Here is a 5978-nt window from a genome sequence, read left to right on the forward strand (position 1 = left end):
AAAAAAAAAAAAGTAATGAGTCCAAAACCTAGAAACCCTGAAATCACTGATAAGCCTATAAGGCCCAGGGCATTTCAGCTTTTCTTCTCTCTCTGAGTTCAAGCCCCAGGACTAGCAAAAAAAAAAAAGTAATGAGTCCAAAACCTAGAAACCCTGAAATCACTGATAAGCCTATAAGGCCCAGGGCATTTCAGCTTTTCTTCTCTCCAGAGAGAAATTGAGTCTCCTAAGTGAGATATTTCCCTCTGGAACTTCATCTGGGCAGCCCCACCGTACAGCAGATGCATGGGGGAAAAATGCACTCACATTCTCACACATAGTGAGCTTCAAACCAGTCCCATCTTCCTACCAGTTCAAAAATCGAAATTTTGCTTTCTGCTTTACCTGGAGGAGAGGATGGTTAGGAAGAGACCTATAGGGTGACTACACCCTGGGTCCCAGTACTCTGCCTCTGTCTTCAGCTGAGTGAAAGGAGAGTGAAAGGCCAAGTTTGTTTTTATTTTTGCTAGGCTTTTGAGACAGGGTATGCTATATACCCCAGACTAGCCTCAAACTAATGATCCTCCTGACTGCATGTTCCACAGGCTAGGATTACAAGTATGAGCCACCATCCCCGGTGGAAAGGGCAGAATATGAACCAAACCTCAGAATAGTTTCTTCTCTAATACCCTGGAGATGGTCTCCCTCTGCACATCCTCAATGGATGTAGCATCTCTACCTTAAGGCCAAGAAAACTCAAGAAAGCCATTCTACTTTATACTCTTTATTTATTTATTTTTTTGGTCAGTTGCGGGGCTTGAACTCTAGGCCTGGATGCTGTCTCTCAGCTTTTCAGCTTAAGGCAAGTGCTCTACCACTTGAGCCACAGTGCCACTGCCAGTTTTCTGGTGGTTTATTGGAAATGATAAGAGTATCACGGAATTTCCTGCCCAGGCTGGCTTTGAACCATGACCTTCAGATTTCATCCTCATTAGTAGTTAGGATTACAGTCATGAGCCACCGGTGCCCAGCTACTTTATACTTTTGACTTTGACACCAACTGCCCCATCCACTCCTCTAACTAAAAGAAGAGGGATGCAAGGATATAAGCCCCAAACTCTGATGGTTAAGAAGACCTCCCTCAGCTGGGAATGTGACTTAGTGATAGGGTGCTTGCCTAGCATGCATGAAACCATGGGTTCAATTCTTCAGTACCACATACACAGAAAAAGCCGGAAGTGGTGCTGTGGCTCAAGTGTAGAGTGTTAGCCTTGAGCAACAGAAGCTCAGGGACAGGGCCCAAGCCCTAAGTTCAAACCCCAGGACTGGCAAAAAAAAGAAGGAGAAAGAGAAGACCACCTTCCTCTTCTTTTCTGTCTCCTGCTGGCAAAGGCAGTATGAGCTGGATGGGAAAATTAAACCAGAAGGTAGGGACATTTGGTGGATCCAATACCTGGCACATATTAAATACTCAAAAAAATCAAATCAATAAAAAAAAGAGAGAGGAGAAATGCTAAAAGACAGCCTGGAGAAAGGATCAGTTCATTTTTTTGTTCCCACTTTTTGTCTTCACTATTAAAACAAGGTTCAGCCAGGCCTTTTTCCCTTGACCCCTCTTTTAAAAAAAATAAATAAAAGTTTATTGTTATTGTTATTGTTAAGGTGTTGTATGGAGCAGTTACTATTTCATAAGTCAGATAATGACTATGTGTCTTTTTGGGGACAATGTCATCCCTTCCTTCACTTCCCCTCAGTTTACCTCTCCTATCCCTGCCCACAAGTTCCCCTGGCTCCTCCTTGGTGATTCTTACCCAAGGTGACTGGTGGGACAATAGTGACTGAAAGGGAAGAATTAAGTGATCACATTGCTTTTTTTTTTCTAGTACTGGAATTTGAACTTAGGGCCTTAAATTTGCTTAGTTTGCTGGCTCAGCTGATGCTCCACCATTTGAACTATGCCTCCAACCAGTCTTTGGCCATTTTATTCTTATCAGGGGAATTATTTGGTAGTTTCCAGATTCTCATCTCTGCTACACACTTGATTGCCTACTTCTGTATATTTTTCCCCAAGTTATTTTCTTCCACTCGATTGGCAGATCACTAAAGAGGAGAAACATCCAGTCTTTAGGTTTTCCTTGCTGGTACTGCCTTGGTTTCATCTGACATTAAGATCCCACATAATACTCTCTACCTCTCCTAGAGAGCCTTGTACATCCCTTATACATCTTTAGCCATTTGGGGAAATAGGAGACAGGCTTTTTTGCCAACCAGTCCCTCAGAGCACCCCCAATAATTGAGGCTGTATTTTCAAAACCAATGAGTGTTTGTTGGATATTTCATCACTTGGTGACATCACCCCAAGCCCAAGAGGTCAGGACAAGATGGTAGGAGGCAGGGAGCTGGAAATGTAGCTCAGTATAGAGCACATGCTAAGCTATAAGCCCTGAGTTTGACCCCTAGGACTAACTAAAGAAATAAATAAAAGACAGGGAGGGAGGTTACTAAGGCCCAGCCATATAGGAGGGCTGGCAGGGGCTCATCTTGTTTCCTCAAACCCCTAAGATATCTAAGGCTTCTTAGAAGAAACAGAGAGTGCTGTATGGGTCTTCGCTGCTAAGCTTTGGGGAAACCTCTTTAGAAACAGATAAATTCCTTGGTTTCTAGGGGTGGGAACCTCAAGAAATCTTGGGGGCGCCTCCTAGCAACAGCCTGGGAGGAAGGCAAGGAAAAGAGGGAAGGAGGGGCCTGGGTACCGACTGCTCCAATGGAAGCCCAGAGAGCAGACTATAACTGCTGCCTCCTTGGTAACCAAAATTCAAGATGGAGGGGAGTCTCCTAAAAGGTCTAACCATCTCATTCTGGCTCCACCTTCAGGCTCTGCATAGATGCAGAAGTAGGGGGAGGTAAGAGAGGACAGCCTGGGTATGGAGTTTCATGGCAAGGAGGGAACAGGAGCTGGGATGAACTGAATCTCAAAAGAGCTAGAAGCAAGCCAGGTGCCGGTGGCTCACGCCTGTAATCCTAGCTACTCAAGAGGCTGAGATCTGAGGAACACAGTTCAAAGCCAGCCCGGGCACGAAAGTCCGTGAGATTCTTATCTCCAGTAAACCACCAGAAAAGCAGAAGTGGTGCTGTGGCTCAAGTGGCAGAGCACTTGCCTTGAGCTGAAGAGCGGAGGGACAAGGCCCAGGCCCAGAGTTCAAGTCCCATGACTGACAAAAAGAGCTAGAAGCTTCAAGGAACAGGTGGGCAGGGTGAGACGGTGGGAAGAGTAAATTTGCAACCAGAGATTTAGGCTTATAAGCCGAGAACTGGACTGCAGCCTGGCATCTGGTGATTGCCATCTTTGATGGCAACGTGCTATTCACTTTGCCCTTGCCCAGGTAGTCAACAGCCTGTTTTGGGAGCCCAGGAAAGAGGAAGAAGTAAGGAGATGGGAATGGTGAACCCTTATCTTTGAAATCAAAGTGCCCCATTCTGCTTCTAATAGGGTAGGAGAAGTTAAATCAGGAAGCATTTCATTTTCTGGCTCTGGGGTTTGGGATTTCACTTATGGAGAGTGTCTGGGATTTCAGAAAGTCTCCACCTAGTATCAAAAGCACTGGCCTGGCATCAAAGAGACCTTTGTGAAGAAAGACAGAATGGCTGGGTATGGTGGCAACCTCTTTAATCCCAGCACTCAGGAGTTTGGGACAGAAGAATCATGAATTTGAGGCAGCATAGGCTATATAACAAGATCTTATCTTTTTTTTTCTTTCTTTTAAGCATAGAGGAGGAGAGACAAAAGACAAAAGGAACTCACAATCCTAGCTACTCAAGAGGCTGAGATCTGAGGATCATGGTTCAAAGCCAGCCCAGGCCAGAAGGGCTGTGAAACTCTTTCTTTCTTTCTTTCTTTTTTTTTTTTTTCTGTCCCTTGTGGGGCCTGAACTCTAGGCCTGGGCTCTGTCCATGAGCTCTTCAGCTCAAACCTAGCGCTCTACCACTTGAGCCATGGTGCCACTTCCAGCTTTTTCTGCTTACGTGGTGCTAAGGAATAGAATCCAGGACCTCATGCATGCAAGGCAAGCACTCTACCACTGAGTCACCTCCCCAGCCCCTGTGAAACTCTTATCTCCAATGAACCACCAGAAAACTGGAAGTGGCACTGTGGCTCAAGTGGTAGAGCACTAGCCTTGAGCTAAAGAGCTCAGGAACAACTCTCAGGCCCAGAGTTCAAGCCACAAAACTGACCAAAAAAAAAAAGTTAGTTAATTAATTTTAAAAAATGTTAAAAGGATGTCACCTTCATCTGACTGTACATCTCATGCATTGGGCTTGTTTCCCAACTCCTCAGGTACAAGGAACTATTCCCATAGAGTAGAGCACATGCTCTGAGCATGGCATGCTGTGGCCTTGCTCCCCAGGATTTCTCAGCCAAACCTGATCACTGATGAAGTGGCCTCAACTGGCAGACAGCCACACTCAGTGCACCTCCCACTACACACAGCACTGACTGTACGCTCTAGCCGCTCGCCCTCCACTGCAGCTGTTGCATGTCCACCGTGAGCCTAGCCTGAACACAGGTTGATTCACTAACTGCGTGCTGACTCTGCACACTGCAGCCTCAATTTCCCACTGCAGCTGCCAGGGCACACTGCAGACTTCACCCATTACATATCCACCATCATTTCCTATTGCATTCTGTGCCCTCTCAGCCTCCCTGTGCTCCAAGAAGAGGCTAGGCTCATATCCTCCATGCATGCATTGCAAACCTTTAATATGCCCTGCAAGAGAAGTGGCTCCATGAGAGCTGAGGATGCAGTTGGGCTGATGAAGGGCAGCCCAACTTACATAGGCTGTTTTGGGCAGCATCCCGCTCAGCACATGATTCTGTCCAGTATAAACGGGGCAATTAGCAGAGCCAGCTCCCCCTGACACAAGCGTACACACTCCTCCCCAAGAGCCGGCTGCAGAGGCAGGGCCCCACCCTGGGAGCTCGTGGGAAGGCGATGGCCCCCGCTGGTAAAACTGGGCTAATGACAGCGGGGAAACCGGCGGGGCCAGAGGGGGGGGTGCTAGGGTAATTAGACCTCTGCCTGGCGCTAGGAGATCCTGAGATGAAAGGGGCTCTGGCGTCACCGGCATGGTTTTATGTCAATGAATGCAGGTGTGTGTTGAGTATGTGTATGTGTGTGTGTCCACACGTGTGTGTATGTGCAGAGGTTTGGAGCCAGCGTGAAGACCTCTCTTTTGGGGAAACGGGGTCCATTTGTATGCAGCTGCCCTCCTCCTTTGGTTGGCCCTGGTGCCATTTGGATTTTGATGGGACAAACATGAGAGGAAAAGCCACTTCGATGAAGCTGGGAGATGAGGGGCTATGTATGGCTAGCCTTGCCTTGTCCCCAAGCTCAGCTGGGGGTGGGGGTAGGGGACGCTCAGCTGGGGGAGGGGACAGCTTGTTGGAAAGTAGCTGTTATCGATGAAAGGAAAAGAGTCTCCATGGAGAAAGGGGGACGTCGGAGAGAGGAGGCAGTGGACCCAGTATTGTGAGGAGTAAGGGGGCGAGGGTAACATGGAGGATTAAAAACACAGGGCTGTCGTTCAGAGGACTTCCGAAGTCACCTGCCCACCCCACCCCTCGCAGCTTAAGCTGGAGGAAGCTTTACCCCTGGCAGCGGTAGTGATTTGCTCAAGGTCACACGGGGAGTTTACGGGGAGCGAAGGGACCCGAACACGGGGGGAGGGGGGCGGGAGATAGACACAAAACCCGCTGCACCTCCAAGCGGTTGGGTATTTGGGGCCATCTGGCCAGTCTTGGTGGAGACGGGCTCCCCCATACTTCCTTCCCACCCCGGGGCGCAAGCCCGAAAACCCTCCAATTCTTCCAAAGCTTTTGCTTTAAAAAAAAAAAGATATCCTTTTCAAAACGTGTCACCAAGTACACCACTCCGGCCTGGAGTGGGGAGGGCGAGTCCGACCGGAGCCAGGAGCCGGCGCGATCGAGGGGCGGCCGGGGC

This window comes from Dipodomys ordii, unplaced genomic scaffold (assembly GCF_000151885.1).
Source record: "Dipodomys ordii isolate 6190 unplaced genomic scaffold, Dord_2.0 Scaffold7, whole genome shotgun sequence".
Taxonomy (NCBI): domain Eukaryota; kingdom Metazoa; phylum Chordata; class Mammalia; order Rodentia; family Heteromyidae; genus Dipodomys; species Dipodomys ordii.